This window comes from Pelodiscus sinensis, chromosome 24, assembly GCF_052426305.1.
Source record: "Pelodiscus sinensis isolate ZL-2025 chromosome 24, ASM5242630v1, whole genome shotgun sequence".
NCBI lineage: Eukaryota > Metazoa > Chordata > Testudines > Trionychidae > Pelodiscus > Pelodiscus sinensis.
In genome coordinates this window covers 14,452,766-14,470,450 of record NC_143075.1, presented here as the reverse complement: position 1 = coordinate 14,470,450, position 17,685 = coordinate 14,452,766, and the positions used below count along the sequence as shown (strand labels likewise).

At 50.1% G+C, this 17,685-nt stretch overlaps 1 long non-coding RNA gene across 1 annotated transcript in view; it reads left to right on the top strand.

Moving 5' to 3' along the window:
* Positions 1 to 17,572, top strand: part of LOC142819441 (uncharacterized) — an 80,573-nt gene extending 63,001 nt beyond the window's left edge. The window contains exon 4 of the long non-coding RNA XR_016347791.1: positions 17,460 to 17,572. This is a non-coding gene — a long non-coding RNA (uncharacterized LOC142819441). The remainder of the gene's footprint in view (positions 1 to 17,459) is intronic.
* The last annotated feature ends 113 nt before the right edge of the window (positions 17,573 to 17,685 follow it).

The following is a 17,685-nucleotide window of genomic DNA, read 5'->3' as shown; positions in this document are numbered from 1 at the left end:
ATGGAGCTGCCAGATCCGCAAGACTGCAGCTTCCAGCCCCACACAGGGCTCTTGGCTCCTGGCCCCCAGCCTAATGTGGGGCTAGAGCAGCCCTCCGCCCATGGCAGGCCATGGGCGGGGCTGCTCCTGGGCACTGGTAAACCAATTACCTGGTAAGCATCACCCAGTAAGGGTGATGCTTATTGGGTACCGGTTACCTGTTCATATCCCTGCTAGGCTATTACTATTTATTAACATTAGTACCTAAGGACAAGCTAAGTCAGGGTCCCATTGTACAAGGCTTTCTATTGTGGCTGAACAGGGACACTCAGATTTCTCTCTTCTTCAATAGCAGAGTCCTACTCCATGGCTAGGGCTCCCAGGCGTTACAGTAATACAAATAGCTAATAATAATAGGCAAACCACTACCTGCAAGTTAGGCTGGGCTTTGTCGGAGGAAGAGTTTGTAGAATGAAGTGAAATTCTCTGGGCCTGATTCCTGTTTGCACCAGGGTTTGGGCTTTGTAAAGAGGCCATGAAGCAGGGGGAAATGGTACCATGTCAAGTTCCGTCTCCTCCAGCTCTAGAGAGGTCTGGGATATGGTGGTAGCCCTAGAAGGTCATTGTCTAGTCCTCTGGCATGGCGTCTGTCTCTCTGCTCCTGCTATAGCACTTGAGGGCACCAAGGGCTGAATAATCACACAGGGCCAGGTCCCCAGCTGGCATTAATCAGCATGGCTCCCTGGATGTGAGCGGATGAGTTCCTACTGACGGCAGCAAAAGAGCTGGCCCTGAGAATGCATTACTCTCTCACTACCCCCTTTGTAAGTCAGACAAGTCCTTCGAGTGTCTTGTCCCATTGCAATGTTAGAGAAGGTCACCCCCTCCCCTCCATAGGTTGTCCCTTCTCCTCGGGATAAGCAGCATCTCCCCCCCTTGCATTCCCAGTCCCTCACGCTTCACCAGAATTAAATTCATCATTCATTTTTTATGGTTTATACATAGCAGTAATTTATGTTTTCAAATATATTGAGGTCACACTTTAGCAGAAAAAGAGTGTTTCACATTTAAATTGAAGGCATGTTCGTTCCATTAAAGGGAGATGTTTTGGACAATTTTAAAAGGCTAAAAGTAGTAGAAAGTAACATTAAAATAAAATTTGAGAGATGTAATTACACCTAATTGTACCATAAAATAATCAATACCGCATTACATTATTTCTGACTTCCCTGGTTATAGCCTTTTTTTTGTTAAGCTTTTGAATATTGATGAGGTGAAAGAGGTCGAAGTCTACTCTCGGAGGTCTAATGGAGGTGGAATTAAGGTGATGTCCTCTCCTATTATATCTGCGTGGAGGGGCGAGCGCTTGCCTGGCTCGAGCCAGGGAGATAACATGGCATCAGAAGCCAATACCTCGGCAACATTTCTCCGGCCAAGATTAGGCTGTCAGTAACTGCTGACTGGGAAGCTGGGAGCAGCCGCGTGCTCTCCCCTTCACAGACCCACTCAATTAGCCACGGCAGAACGCAGAGGAAATGATGTTCATGTCAGCCAAGATCATTAGCAGCTGGAGACCAGGGGGAACCAGTTCCTTCCAGTTCAACCAGCACTTTTTGCTTTGTTTCCTCTTTTCAGAAGTTTGAGGAGGCTTTTTAGGGTGTGTTTATATTTGTGGATGTTCCTTCTCTCCCTCCCCTTCCCCAGACTTGTGCACTGAATGCACTTTCTCTGTTAAAATGATAGCCCCATTTAGTCTAGTGACATTCACCCTCCAGCCTCTTACACACACACAGGACGTGCACACAAACATAGCAAGGAAGGTTGCTGCAGATGTTGTCGTTCGCTGCAGGTGCTCAGGCTGGGAGCTCACCTCCATCTGCATTTCGTCCCAGTGAGTACAGATCTGGATGAGTATTCCTTTATCACCCCAGAGTTCCCATGACTGTTCAGGCGCCTGGAAAGTGACATTCTTCACCTGGTGCAGCATCTCTGTTCCTGTTTAAACTCCAGAGCTCCTCCAGGTCTGTGACAGGAAGGGGCCACTTGCCAGGAGGGGACTGGTAAGACCGTGCAGTTTTCTCCTGAGCTGGAGATGAGGCTGGCTGTCTTTTTCCTGCCCTAGGCTGGAAAGGTCTCTGCATTTTTCTAGCAGTTTTGTCTTAGTAAAAGCTGAATAAGGACACCAGGATTGGATCCTTAACTTCTGTGCTTCCAGTTTAGGATGAGGATAACAGCCATCTGAGTCCAGGCCTGGGAGATCAGATTCCAGGTGCTATTGGGGTAAACTATGAACCCATTGAATCAATGTCAGAACTCGCACTGACTCAGTAGTGACAAATTAAACCATGCATAAGAGCAACAAAGTATTATTACTGTTATTATTTGATTTTCGTGGGATCTCTCTCTCTCTCTCTCGCTGCCCTAATACACACCCATCTGTCTTGTCTCTGTCTCTCTCTCTCTTTATATTCATTTATTTATTAAAACAGAACCAAATCCAGCACTGCTGCTGTATTATCCATTTCACATTGCACAGCATCATCTGATTACAGCGTTCCTTAGAAAAGAAAAGATAATGAGCAGGCTCAGATCATTACCATTAATAATAAAAAACAATATAATGTATTTTTAAAACTTTTCTTAATGCAACACCAGCCCATCCTGTCTTCCAAAATTAAACAAATAAATGAATGAAAGTAGTGGGAGGGTGATATGGAAAGAACAGCTCCAATCCTGGGATCTCACTGTTCCCAGGTGGTGGTATCTTTGCCGGGGTGGGGGTCGGGGGTTGTTCTCCTCCACACAACAAACATCACTGCATTCTGGAAAAGTACCTTCCTCAGGGTGCCCTGCAGATTAGTCCTCTTACCTCTGCCCCTGTGCACTTCTGCTGATTCCCCTTGAATCACTTGTGCGCCTGAAAGCAATCTGCCTGTACCACTCACTCTGAACTCCAAGTTATTCCTCACACTGACTTCTGCTGTGTAACCCAAATTATTCTTTCTCTTATATTGCCCCAGCTATCCCCAAATTATTCCTTTTTGTGTCTTCCTGGGCACCTGAAACTTGTTCCCCTTCTCTCCAGGGGGCACCTTCCCCTCGTCCCCATCCAAGCTGGTCCCATTGTGTTTGCTTCTGCAGGTCAAACGTTTCCTGTTTTATTAGACCCACTGGACAGTTTATTTGCACAAAACAGAGTGGCAGCCCCCCTGCTGGACTCCGGACTCTGCACCCATGAGCAGATTGCATTTGTTTCAATTGAGTAACAGAACAAGCAGCAGCTTCTTTTTTTTTTTTTTTTGCTAATTTGGAAATGGAAGGGACCGTATTAGGAAATTTACATTTGCGAATATGATATTTAATTAGCAATATTAATAAATTAATAGAAGTAAAGAGCCTTGTTGAGACTCCAGATTAATAAAACATGCTCTAGCCGAGTAAATGAGGTGAGATGGAGATGTGATGCCCATAGAGAATTGAGGGTGAGTCTCATTCCCCAAATACCGCTTTAACCTATGAATGAGGGGCAGTCCTTGAGATGGTCAGGGGCAGTTATGCAGTTGGTCACTTTCAGAATGGAACTGCAGAGGGCTGGATGTTGCCACTTTTACTCACATAAGTATCCTCATCATGGAGTCAATGGGGCCTCTTGTGTGGGGAGTCCACACTCCCCCCATGAGGAGAGGGTGTGTGCAGTCTGTCCCCGGGCATGTAGCTCTTCATCTGGAAATGAAGACCCTGATCCTGCAGGCTCTGCTGTGACAACAGGGCCTCCTCAGGCACCTGTGGATTCCCAGCAGTGTCGCTGATGCTCTGCACAGGTGGAGGGACCCCCTCTCACAGATCAGCTGGCAGGACTGCATGTTTATAGACCATCACCTGGGTATTCTGGGAGCACTGGAGTTAGGGGTGGCGAGGGAACCAAATCACCCCCTGCAGTCTGAATTTCTTTGGAGAAACTTGGATCCAGATTGAGCTACCTTGTTTCTATAGTGTCCATTAGAAGAAAAGCAAACTCCTGAACACCATTGGGAACATCCCCATGCAAACCTGAGTCATTGGGAAGCACTCAGCTGCTAGGGTGAGACGTGCTCTACAAATCCCAGGACAAACCGAGAGGTAGATGACCAACCATCATGGCTCAGGCTTTTTCTCTAAGATGGAGCCAAACACACATCACTCTCCAATCCAGTTCTGAACCTAGTGGCCCTCCCCATCTCTAGTTATGAATGAAGTGGCTTTTTCACCCTCAGCCCTTGTACTCAGTCCGTGGCAGATGCTTAGGGTGGCTTCATCCTAACTTCAAGGTAGTCAGTTACCTTGCGCTTTCAGCTGGCTCAGAGGCAGCTCCGAATCCATCTTGCCCTGCTGTTGTCATCATTTTTGGCTGTTCTTGGCTGCTTTATATTTTTGGGGGGATGTAGGAGGATTAGAGAATATCCTTTTGAGATGAAACTCCTCTTGCTCCTTTCTATCTGTTAGTGTTTAATTTATATCATGCACATTTACTTATTTAAAACCCCCATCCTCACCACAAAAAATGTACATGTTGTTTGGAGGCTTATTGTATTAGTACTATTATAGGAAAGAAAATGGAATGACTTGGCTATAGTGAGGCAGTGGCAGAGATGTAAATAGAATGTGATGTCTTGGGGCCTAGAAGACCAGGAGACCAAAGGGGAAAATTCTTTGAAATGTTTAAACAGATCCACGGGCGGTCGATGAAGGTTTGCAGCCCCCAGCCCCACCTTTTCTGCCGAGGCCCAGAGCAGGACAGCAGCCCCAGCAGCCCTGGCCCTGGAAAATGCCTCTGGCCACCCATAGATTTTTAAAACCCGAAGGGACCATTATGGTCTGATCTATGCACCCCAGGTGTAGAATTCCACCCAGAGGTGGCTGCATCCAGCTCAGTAGCTTGTGGTTGGTGTAGAGTTTGTCTTTTGGAAAGGCAAGGGTGTAAACCGTGCTGAGTGCGGTCTGCCCTACTGTGCACTTGCAGCTAACCCTTGTACTGCACCAGTTCCGCTACCCCTGCCTGGTGGATTTAAAAACTCCAAGTGATGGAGGATTCACTACGTCCCTTCATAATCTGTTCCCCTGACTCACTACGCACCCTGTTAAGTGTGCTAGTTCTACTGTGAATGGCTGCTTTTGCATTGTCCAGGTGTGCACGTACACATGGTTTGGGGGCTTATTATATTAGTCTGGGTGGAGATGGGGAAAAGGGTGAAGAGGAGCAGTGGGATGTGAACTACACACCGAAAATCTTTTAAGACCATTCTCCTGAGATTAGCTCACTGGTGAATGCTGCGGCACAGTGGAAAGAGGAAAGGGCCAACGGTCGAGACTGAGGGGACCTGATTTCCAAACTCAGCTCTGCCACTCACTTCTGTGTGGCCTTGTATGAGTCATTTGGGGCTTGCCTATGCAGTGAGCCGGCATGTGGCAAACCAGGGAGTGACTCCACAGGCTGCGGCACGGCGACTCGCTGGGTGCAGGCCGCGGCACGGCGACTCGCTGGGTGCAGGCCGTGGCGCGGCCCTGCCATTTGAAGCGCATGGGCTCAGGAACTGGGCCCGTGTGTTCATTTAGTGTGCTGTAGACGGGTGGGGAACCTCAGGCCTGGGGGCCGGATGCAGCCCCTGGTTTGCCTGGATCTGGCTCCCGAGGCTCAGGGCTCCCCCCAGCATTGGGGAGCCCATGCTGGTGCCCCATTCCTCCATTGCCCCACCGTGGGAGTGGAGCACACAAAATCTACTAGCCTGGACCCCCTAGGCTCTGGTGTGCAAGGGGAATGTGAAGAGAGTCTCTTCTTTTCGGTTCTCATTTCTCACTTGTGTGCGGCCCCTGAGTGATTTTTCTGTGGGTCAGCAGCCCCTGACTCCAAAAAGGTTCCCCACCCCTAATTTACACCCTTTCTGGCCATGCTCTACCACGCCACATAGAAAAGCTGTAAGCCTGTGGTGCCTCAGTTTTCCCATCTATATAACGGAGATTATGACATTTACCCTCCTTTGTCAAGCACCCTGAGATCTGCAGCCTGTTGCTGCCAGAATTACCTTGCTTGCATGGGGCATCCTGCTCTCCCTTCCTTTACAGAGTCCTTTTCATTTCAAGTCCAGTCTGTGCTGTGAGGAATTATAATGGATGCCAGGTACAGGCTATGAGCGGCACTGAATGTGGTTTGCCCTTCTCTGCACTTGCAGCTAACCCTTGTTCTGCTGCCCCTGCCTGCTGTCAGCCAAGGGGCGATTCCTGTAGGGCAGACAAGACCCTGGAGCAGGAACTTTTTCTAACTAGTGGATCTGATTCTGCCACCTCATTCCAGCCAAGCAGCACTCCCATGAACTCTGGGGGGTGGGGGAAGACTCAGTTTGTCTGGAGCAGGGCATTGGAGCTGGGGTAGTGGAGCTGTGGCGGAAACAGGACTTGTGGGTGTTATGGTAACAACTTAATGTGCTGTAAACATGTGCTGAGCTGTTTAAAAAGGGTTTCCCTTTTTAACACCTGCCTAAGGCATGGCCACAGGTGGGAGGCCTCCAGCAAGCTAAGTGGCTCTGCCATCCTCTGGAAGGTTTGCCCCAGGGAGAACAAGGGTCTGAGCACGTCTTCAGATGGCTCCAGCCAAAAAGGCAGCTCTTCCAAGGCAGAGCCAGCAGGGGAGACGGCAAAGCAGTGTCAGCGCAGGCTGAGCGGAGAAGAATGGACGCATTAAGCAAAGGTCTGACACAGCAGGAGATAAACTACTGCGAGGTTCCCAGAGGCCAAGTGCAGCTAGGTGTCCCAGTTTAAATACAGATCTGTCTCGCAGCTCGGGGCAAGGGTGCCAATCCAGCCTACAGGCTTTTGTAAGAGGAACATGCTGTCTGCTGCAGGCCATTCTGCTGCTGTTCCGAGCTCCAACCCTCCCCACACCCAGTCAGCAAAGCACTCAAGCAGCTGCTTCACAGTAACTTCGTGCTTCGATGCTTTGCTGAATCGGGGCCAGGGCATGTGGGGTTCATGCGCATGGAACAACACTGGATCTCTTCAGAGCAAAGGGAGAGTTGGTTTCATTTCAGGCCCTGGCCTCCCTCCAACTATGCTGCATTGCATTGTCCTTTACAGGTGGCCTGGCTTCCATTCTGAGGCAGGCTGCCGAGTTGCTGTGAAATGCAGTAAAATGGGATTTTTGAGGGGTAATAGTTGTATGATTCCTAGGTGGAGCTCAGTTTCCTCCTACACCTCACATGGCTACCCGGAGGTGAGGGAATGGCCAAGTCCCTGTGAGGGCACAACAAGAGATATAGGTAGGCATGAGTCATCCAGCTGTCTAGAGCAGGCTGAAATTGACCCAGTTTGACAGAGGATCCTGAAAGATAGAGACACCTCAGTAACTGACCAATCCACACTGAACAGCAGGAAACCCAGCAGGCAGGACCTGTGAGCTGAGCTGGAGAACAAAGGGGGAAAGGTGACAGGGAGAAGGGCTACCCCTGGGAGGGATTCTAGTCCTAGCCCTGACCTGGGTGAACAAAGAGAGCAGAGAGGGAGACCGAGATGGAGCGTGGCTGGCTTGTAGGAGTGCTGGTTTGATTAGGATAGACAGTGACTTAACTTCCTGCAGGAGTCTGGCTGGGCTGGACTTGGGAGCCAGAGATAGGGAACATGGTGCCAAAGGCAGAATGAGGCTGGCTCTCAAGTCTGCCTGAACACAGCCCATGCAACAAATTGCTGTCAGAAGAACTCAAGCTTAATGGAACCTGTCTGGCCTGCTCAGCACCCCCACACCCAGGTGCAGTAACATGGTGAAGGCTCTCACCTGCCCACCTGGCTCAGGAGGGGAATAGAGGGAAGAGCACAGGGCCCCTCAGGAACAGAGCTTGTGGTAAAGGCATCAGCTCTCCCAGGGCCTGTGTGACATCCCTGCGCATTGTTCTGGGGTCACGCTCTCCTGCAGAGCCTGGATGGAGCAACTCTTTGTCAGTGGACAGAGCTCTGGTCCCATGCAGCCCTGCAGGGTGAGAGCCAAGGCTAAGGATCACTCAAAGGCTATAAACCCATGGAACTCAACCTGCAAGGAGGAGGCATCTGCAGCATGGATTGACATGCCAAGTGAACATCCGCTGGAGGGGCAGCTCTCCACCAGAGCAGGCAGGAGGCTATTGACAAGAGGCGGAGATCTCTCGGCTGTTTCCCAAATCCTCAGTACGCATGCAGCGTCTTGTTCTGGAGATGTGGACTAGGCACCAGGGACCATGTTTCCCCATGTGTTATATGAGACCCTAGGACTTCTAAATTCTAATTTCAACTCTGCCTCTAGCTGTCTCTGGGCAAAGCTCCTTGCCTCAGTTTCCCCATTGACAGTCACAGATGATGGGGCTGTTTCTGAGGCTTGATTTGCTCCATGCTCCTGCGTGTGAAATGCAACTGACTCAGAACCCTCCACTCATTCTGGGTAGCACTTTGTACTAGTGTAAATGCTGACACTAGGAGCCAAGCAAAAGGAGGATAAATAGGTGCCTGTGATTATCTTTCTCTCACCCGTGCCCCCATGCTGGCCCACCTGCTCATCTTCTTGAGCAGCGTTTGACCCCAGCATGTGGCTCCCTGTACTGAGTTCATGCTGGCCGTGCCCAAATCCTTTGTTAGCTTTGGTACACCAGGCCAAGTGCCAAGTCGGGACATGGCCAAAGAGAGCCCTGTGCCCACAAGCAATGCCTCTCACATTTTCTGATGGGAAATGGGATGTGCTAGAGAGCCAGGGAACATGACAGCATGAGGCTCTTCCTCTTCAGTAAGCTGGGCAGTACTGGCTGAGTACATAGCTTCACTCAGCCTCCTGGACATCTCCATCTCTCTGACCCTCTCACAGCCCACACTCTGTCTCTCCTTGGCTCTGCTCCCACATGTGCCTTTCTACATGCCACTCTGAATCCTCCAATAGCCTCTGTCTTGCTGGGCCCCAAGCAAGGAAAACTTCCCTTCCTATCAAAACGCATTTCTTTCAGCAACTATGTACCACTGCTCCGCACTATATCACTGCTCCCCAATTGCGCTGCACGTCACTGCTCCCCATCAATTTTCTATGCATTGCATCCCTGCTCCCCGCTTTCCTACTGCTCTGCACAGCATCGCTGCTCCCTGCATCACTCCTTCTCTGCTGGCCTACACTGGATCATTGATCTCCTCTGAGCCACTCCTCCTTTCTGCTGTGGACCTTTGCTTTCCCGTGCAGCACTGATTTCTCATGTTTCACTCTGGATTGCTCCACAGTGCATCACCCATCTACACAGAGCCAACTTTTGTCTTTGTTGTGCAATGCCCTGTTACCTCCTTGCTCCATCTCTGTCTGCTCTCACACTTGAGATAATTTTAAAATATCAAGCAAGTAATATAGAGACAGCACGTGTCCCCTGAGCTCTCCTATGCTCTCTCATGTTGTCATCTCTCTCCCTTTCTTTCCCACATACTGCTGCCTCTCTTGTCTCGTGGTCTCTTTGTGAGTTCCTTGGGGCAGCAGCCTCTGTTTATTCAGCAGTGCTGCCTGTGCACACTCAGGCTGCCAACTAGATGAATAGCAGTCAAGGCTACGGCGTATACTGCAGTAGTGAAAATATACAACAGACGGCGTGTCTAATGCACAGAGCGGAGAATCCAAGGATTGGCCATTCCTTGTGTGCCCCCAAGTCCCACTGGCTTCAGAGGGAGCCTGGAGATCGCAGAGCCCAAGAGAGGCTCACCATGAAGTGTTGGTAGCACAGGTAGCTGTGGGTGCAATGGCATGCACCAGTGATGGGCAACCCAGGCTCATGAGGGGGCTGCATGAGTGGCCCTTCTTCATCTCAGTGGGCCATGAGATTGTCGTAACCAAGATGGTCTCCCGGGAGAGTGTAGTTTTGCTCACTGCGCTTGTGTACCTGGCATTTGTAGGTGGTGCCAACTGAACAATAGCAGTGCTTTGATTGGATGTAGAGGAACACATGGCTCTTGCAGTCCTGTTGTGTGCAATCAGCATGCCCCTTGCTTCATGTGCCCTTGCTTTATGTTCATGTCATTTTAGTGATACCAGTAGGGGGAAAAAACCCTATGTGGACAGAAACCAGCCGAATCTGGCAACTCTGTTCATGGACAATAGTAAACAAAATGTCTCATGGGCCACGCATAGAACTTGAGTGGGCTGCATGTGGGCCACAGGTTACCCACCACCGGCATGCATGCGGCTTCTGCGTCATGTGGGGTTTCTACGGGAGATCTGAAGGAGGACAGAAGGTTACTAGGAGAATATGGATTGTGATCCCATTCATGACCTAAGGGCCCACTTGGAAACGGGAGTAAGGGAAGGAGAAAGAGGAGAGGTGTGAGCTTGGGCGGAGTGCAGGATGTAGAAAGCGATGAGCTCATCGAGGCAGGTAGGAATGGAGCTCTGCAGTATCAGGATGTAGAATATGCATGGGCATCATCCAGGGATAAATAAAAAGCCGTGGTGTAATCTCCAAGGCGTGGGCCAGGATGGTATGTTCTGTCTTTGATGACAGTAGCACATGCACAGGCTCTGGGGCCGGCACACCCATAAGGGGAGGGCAGCTGTATTGGAATCTTTTGGTGACACTGCTGCCAGGACCATGCTAGGCAGTGAACGCCTATTGGGCCTTAGCTGGACTAGGACTTTAAGCAGCCAGGCTGCCTTGCTTAAGGGCTGAAAGGTGAGCTGCCTGCTGCCCAGCTGCGGCTCATATGTTGGAGACCACAATGCCAAAGGCAGCATTGTCGAGTAATGCCGGTCCTTCCAAGAAGCTGGCGGCAGGTGCCTGGTACTGGGGCTGTTATGTGCTGCTGACTCACTGCCCTCTGGTACTGTGCTGTGCCCACTGGGCCTTTTCTTTGTCTGAGAGGTGTGAAGGGTGCTCACGATGGGTACTCACACGCTGTTCCTCTGCCTCCTTTGATGGAATGCCACAGCTTTGCACATTCAGATGCTGCAGAAAACCCAGTTCCTCTGCATCTGTCCTTACATGTCTCGTGGGCCCCCTTGGCCACCAGGAGTCAAGGATAGTATCTAGATTTCACTGGAGCTGGGCTACTAGTGGAATTCTACTGTTCATGTGCAGAAATGTCTGGCCAAGACCCAGTTGTTTGTTCTCTCAGCCCCACAAGCAACTCCCCAAGTTCCTGGGAAAAGCCCCTGGCAAATATAGCATGGCAAAAGGAACACCAAATGATCTCCAGGTGAAATGCTCTGGGCCTGGGAGGAGTCTGAATCCTGGAATCCACATTTAAGGCCCATTTCTGGGGTATGCACAATCCCTAGAGAGAAAGAGCAGCCTCCCGCTGACAGCACTGGACATTAGTCTGCATCTCATAACGCATGAGCCTGTCGCAGCTGGCAAACGTCATGCAAGCTCCTGGAGACACCCTGCTGCATTGCACTGCCTCCTTCCTGACCCGCCCTGCCAGTCCTGGCTCTCTAAGCTGAGGCTGCCAGTCGGGTCAGACTTGGGCACTAATGTCCTGAAGAGGAGAGATCAAGGAGAAACCTTATCCAGCAGGGACTCGAACCGTCATTGGATGCCAGTCCCCAAGGTGAAAGGCCAGGGTGTTCACCCTCTCTGCTCCTACTGGAGCACAGTCCTTGGAAGCCTTTTGGCTGCATCCTCGGCTCTGCCCCCGTTACTTGGATCGGAACTTTGTAAGAGACAGATGAGAGAGGGTCAGGGAGCAATGGGATACAGACCAGAGGGGGAGTAGAGCCTGACTCCTGAAAACATGGCCCAAGATCTCAGGCCTGTTCTTGCCTCTGCATGGGCTCTGGGAGCACTGCACTGCCCTTGCGGCCATGCTGCTGATGACACCGATGTAACCCCAAGCAGAAGGGACCAGGGCCAGCTTCATAATATGCAAGTCCTCAAGTAAAGGGAGATCCCAGGTTGCCAAGAGCTGGAGCCAGAACTGGCTTGTGAATTTTCCACACTGGCTCCCACAGAAGGCATCATGCTCCATCCCGAAGACCTGGGAAAGCTGAATGCCTGGAAAAGGGAGACTTGTTCCTCATCCCTCTGGCAACACAGCTGGATGAGCAGGAGTCTGGCAGGGGCTGGGTTCCTGTCCCCTTGTGTCCAGCTGAAGGGCACAAGGAGTACCTTTCTGGCCCTGTGGGAAAATGGAATGGAGAATAAAGGCTGCAACCTCCCAGGGCACAAGGCATCCCCTCGCTTTATCTGGGCTGTAGCCCAGCTCTGCAAAGGGGTCAAAGCCCAGGATCACACTGGCATTTCTACCTGAGCTGTGTGTCAGGGGATTTCTGGCTCCCCTTCTTTGCTCTGACCCTAAAACACGGTATCTGGAGTTGATCAGCTCATCACTTTATGAAATGTGGCAAGGGTCCAGCGTCTGTGCCTGGGAGGGCAGGAGGAATCTGATTCCAGTGCATAGCTCTCCCAGCAGTGCGCTCCACCGCCCTCAGGCTAATGCCAAGATTCACACTGCCAGCCCCACACAAGGATAAGAGCCTCACACTAATGCGCCAACACCTGGATTCAGCTATCAAGAATGACATGAACCCACCACTCGATGAACTGGTGCTAAGAGTCACACTCCCAGCTACTGAGCACAGCATGGAGCAATCTGCCGGCTTTATTTTCACCCTTTAGAGCACCTACCTACCTTGCTTCCTGTGAAGATCCAAAGCATCTTCTGTAGTAGGTTGTGTTCTCTGAATGCCAGAAAATCGATTTCCGAAGCAGGTCATGTTCTCACAACTGACCCATGGCCCACGGACAAGGGGTGGGCAAAAAAGGGGCTTTGAAAACACCCTCAAAGCCAACACAAAGGAGTGCTATCTTGACATAAACTCATGGGAAACCCAAGTCCTCGACCCACCAAAATGGAAAAGCATCTTGTGGCAAGGATCCCAGTATTTCGAGATCCAATGGAGATAACAGGAATCGGAAAAATGAGAAAGGCGTAAAGAAGATGCTGTAGCCCAGCCTACCAATCCAGATCTGCCCCTTCCCTTGGGAAGTGTCTGCCCTAATTACGATAAGAACTATGTAGCACAGATCAGTCTCATTACCCACTTGTGCATCCACCAGCGATCATTGACAATCATTTTTTGGAAGATAATCATCCTTGAACTCCAAGGGATCACCAACGATCGGTAGAACGAGAACTAGAGCTACCATCAGAGGGCACTCAGAACTATGCATGCATAGAACCACCATTACACAGCCTGGGGTGGATCCAGACAATCCAGGCTGGACTCATTCATTGCGTCCCAGAGGCATTACAGGCCTGAACTCAGGAATTTCTGGGGAAGGTATGTGTGCTTTTTTTTGTAAATGTGGACCACAAGGGTGTGAATGCACCTCCATGTTCCCCCAAGTAAGTGGGGAAATCAGCCCCAGCCTTCCCCTGGCTGGTATGAGCATGGGGGAGGGAGGCTCCTGCCTTCCCCTGGCCAGCCAGAGCATGCTTACTTGAGAGGACCATGGGGGTGCTTTTGCACCCTTCCCACCCCCCTGCATATAGGCCTGCATTACCCCCTAAAAGAAATTTTCCAAAAGCACTTGGGTTTTGTGATGGAGTGTATCGAGCACAGAAGTTGAGTGGGAAGGGGTTATTCTCTCTCTTTCACACCTCCACCACCACAGAGGAAGCAGCACAGTTCACTTCCCTGGACACACAATTTGCAAGGTAGCAGGCTTAGGCTGGCTGTGGGGGAATTGATTTTTCCCACTCAGGACACTCCCCAGGAGCTGAGTCTGGCAGAGAGACTCCTGTGGGGATGGGGGCATGATTCAAGTAACCATATTTCTCTGTGCTGAATATGGGACACCTGGTAAATTACTCGTATTGAAGCAAGTTCAGTGGCGATCAATCAAAACTATGCAGTACAAACATTCAAATTAATATAAGTTGACTGAGCCTGTATTAAAAAGAAATACCACGTAGCTGGAGACACACACATACACACATGTGAGTGACTGGCTGACCGGATCCAACCTCCCCACCCAGTGCTTTCCACCCTCCATGCCTGGCTGGGCTCCTGGGATGTACCCACTTCTCCGGGTACCTGGCGTCTTCTCAAGGCAACAGATGGAGGGCATGCAGGGTCACACCCACCCTCCTCAGATTTCTGTCTGGGTTCATACCAGAGCATGGCCAGCAGCAGCCTTTCAGCACTGTGTGGGAGGGAAGGGATGGGAGCTGCTACCAGCTGCAGAGGGGTGGGGGTGTGCAGGTAGGGATGATTTGGATTGTGTATTCGAAAAGTAATCTCTTTCCTTGCATCCTCCACCCCGCTCCCCTGTGGCTGGAAGCAGCTTGTCCCTTCCTGCCTGCACAGTGCTGAAAGGCTGCTAATACCTCCAAACTGCTGCTGGCCACTGACATAACCCAGCCACCTATTGTACCCTGGCTACAGCGCGGGCAGGAAGGGGTTAAGCCCTTAGGATGCATTGTGCACCGTGGCTGAAAGAATCTGTCTGCAGGGGCTTCAGCGAACCCAGCCAGAGAGGTGACTCAGCAGGGAAGGGTGCAGCCCCACATGCCTTGGGGGCAGGACCTAGGGGCAGTGTGCAAAGAGGGTGCTCTGCTCTTCCCTGAGGGGCTGCTGCGGAGCCTGCAGGGTTGGGGCACAAACAGGGTGGAAATAGCTTCCTTCTTGCCACTCCAAAGCTTAGGAGAGGGGGGAAGAAGCTTCCCCATGCCAGCGGTGTGCGGGGCTTTGACACATGCAGGGCTTGGCTCCTTCTGCTGGTCAGTGTCCTTGGCCATAGTAGAGTCTTGTGCTTTCCCTGGGCACCAGCCCAGACAGGGACAGTGCAGGAAGGAAGGAGCCTGCCAGTCAGCTTGTTGGTGGGCTGAATGAGCCGACCGGGGGTTAGTTCTCCACACAGTGCCATGATTGGGACACAACTTGCCAGCGGGAGGGATGTTGAGGAGCAGCATAAAGTGGGGGCTGAATAAGCAAAGCAGGGAGAGGACAGCGAGAGGGGAAGCATGTAAAGGGGCCGACGGGTGGGCAGCAAATGTGACACGTAACTGGTCATGGCCAGCCCACGCTCACCAGCCATCACAGCAAGCAGCCAGTGCTGGCTGGAAATGGTGGTGGTGGTGTGGAGTGAGAGTCTGTAGGCCAAGAGGGACTGCACTCATGGACCGGCTGGGAGAGCAGCCAGCCCTGCCTGCTGCAGCTTTGCCCGACCCCAAGCCTTGCACTCCCACCTGCATCATCAGCCACTGGGCCCTTCCCCCGCCCACCACTGGTGGGTGGGCAGCTGGCCAGCACGGATACAGCCAGCAGTAGGACCCACCAGTACTGATGGGAAGGGAGAGACAGAAAATATAGGACAGATGGCCCATTTTTAAAAAAAAGCCAGGACACCCGCAGGAAGGCTTAAATACAGGATTGTCCCTTTAAAAATGGGACATCTGGTCACCCTACTGAACCAGAATCCTGCTGGGTTGACTTTGGTGATCTGAGCTAAGCCCGTCCCAGATTCTATTTCAGGTTCAACCAGAAGGACATTTCCTAAAGCTTTCATGTTGGAATCCAATCTCCAAGGAACTTAGGGCTTCAAAAATCCTGGGCTATATTCAGACCTGATCTGAGCCCATAGGTGTCCCTTAGGGTGTATGTGGTTCTTTCGTTTTAAAGTCTGACCATTTCCTAACACATGCATCATTCTATAATGCCCCACTTCAGTGCTTCTAGTTACTACCAGTGATATATAGCCTGCAAGCGCAGTTTGTCCAAAGTCCTTTAACTAGGCTTGGAAAAATTCAGTTATTTTTAAAAAAATTGTCAGACATTTATCTATGTTGATTTTAAGCATTTTTTCCTGATTTTTATCAATTTAAATTTTCCCAGTTTCAAGAAATTATGGAATGCTCAAACAGTGGGGGAGGTGGCCTTTGATGATAATTATTTAATGACCATATACACCGAGATTCAAAAAGTTCAAATTTTATAACCATTACAACTTAAATTGTCAACATTACACGTCAAAATATGCAAAGTCAATATCCTTAAATCAAACTCTAATAAGTTCTCAGGCGGCATTTTTCTTACTTTGCCTGTCTGTACATTTTGATTGCTATTGATGGAAATATCTTTTCTTAGTTTGCGGGTGTATGGTAAAATCGAAATTCACCATCATTTACCTATAAACATCTTCCTTTAACTGTGACTGATTCCTTGTCACCTAAGCAGATCTGCAGGCATATGGAAAGATCTCCCCCCAATTCCATCTTGAATGGAGGCAGTAAGATATGGATATATAGAGAGAAACATCCTTTGGGGACTTGTTCAGAAGTACCTAATATGAGACCTTCTGTGGTTTTGTGTTGCAACTTTGAGGTTTGTAACTCTGCTAAGGATCCTGGTAGTCAGTAGGGGGCGCCTTGGTTATGCATTATTCATTGCTAGGCAGTCCAAAGTCTCTCATTCATCTGAAAGAACAGTCTGCCAAGGAGATCTGGTACAAGCCATCAAAATATTTTGGCAGCTCTGCAAAGTGACAGTTTAAGTGAACACAGAGGGTGTTTAACCATTTAAGGGCTGAATAATGAGACAAGCACAAAGAAAGGATTTGTCGTTTGCCAGACTCCATCAGCTCAGTGCAGTTATTAGACCAAATGTCATCGTGCCACATCGGAGCTGTGACCTTCTATCCAAGTGCCAGCACCACCCCTATTCTTTGTAGAGCCCCAGAATTCCACACCAGCTGCCCCCCATCATGCTGCAGGTATAGGAGTGGTATCTTCCTACACACCGGGCTTCTGCAAAGCCCAGTTATCTAAGGTTCAGTTACCATACTTGCCTCTTTTTGTCATGTTTTGTAGCTAAAGATCTCAAAGTGCTTTCCAAGCACTAAGCCTCATCATGGTTTAGTGTAGGAGGGTTTGTTACACGTTTGTTTTGTTTAACAGGTGGGGCAAAACTGAGGCACAGGGAAAATGATTTGCCCAAGATCACACAGCAAATCAGTGGCAGAGCCAGGAACAGAATCCAGGCATCTTCTTGGCTTATTCTTTTCTTTTATTGCTAGGTCGTGGTACCCTCCCTAAGAAACAGCTGTGCATGGAGTCTGCTGGGATATAGTGATCAAATTGGCTGTTGTGTTGATCCAGAATAAGGGATGAACCCAGTGATGTGCATGTTCGTGGCAGAGCAGGCTCTTATGGAGAGATGTTTGCCAGTCCCTATTCAGACAATGCTCAAGCAAGCCTGCCCGCTGCCAGAGCTGGTTTCTCTTTATTTATTTTTATGAAATGCAGGCGTGAAAGGAACAGGTCCTTAGCTCCAAGCCTCAGCATCCAAGTCTGGGGGAGCCAGTTTGGCTGCACCATGTTCACATTTTGGAAAGTACCATGCTCCAGCACCTCCTTCTCCTTCCCCCTTCTCCCCATTACCCCTATGAAAGGTCAAGGAAATGAATGGGACAGTGAGACGTGCAATCCTAGAAATATTTAGCAAGCCGTTGGTTTATATATTGCAGATTTCACTCCATGTGCACGACTGTTAATATCAACGAGACGTTAGCGCCGAAAAGCACCCGTCACACTAAAAGGGCTCCATCAAACCGGCTTGCAGTGAATTACGGGGCTCAAGCTTCATTTATTAGCCAGCTATTTGTACAGGAGGAAAATCAACCTCAAGCACCCAGCAAAGCCCTATATCAAAAAAAGAACTTTACCTCCTAACAGCTGGTGGTAGTCCAGAAT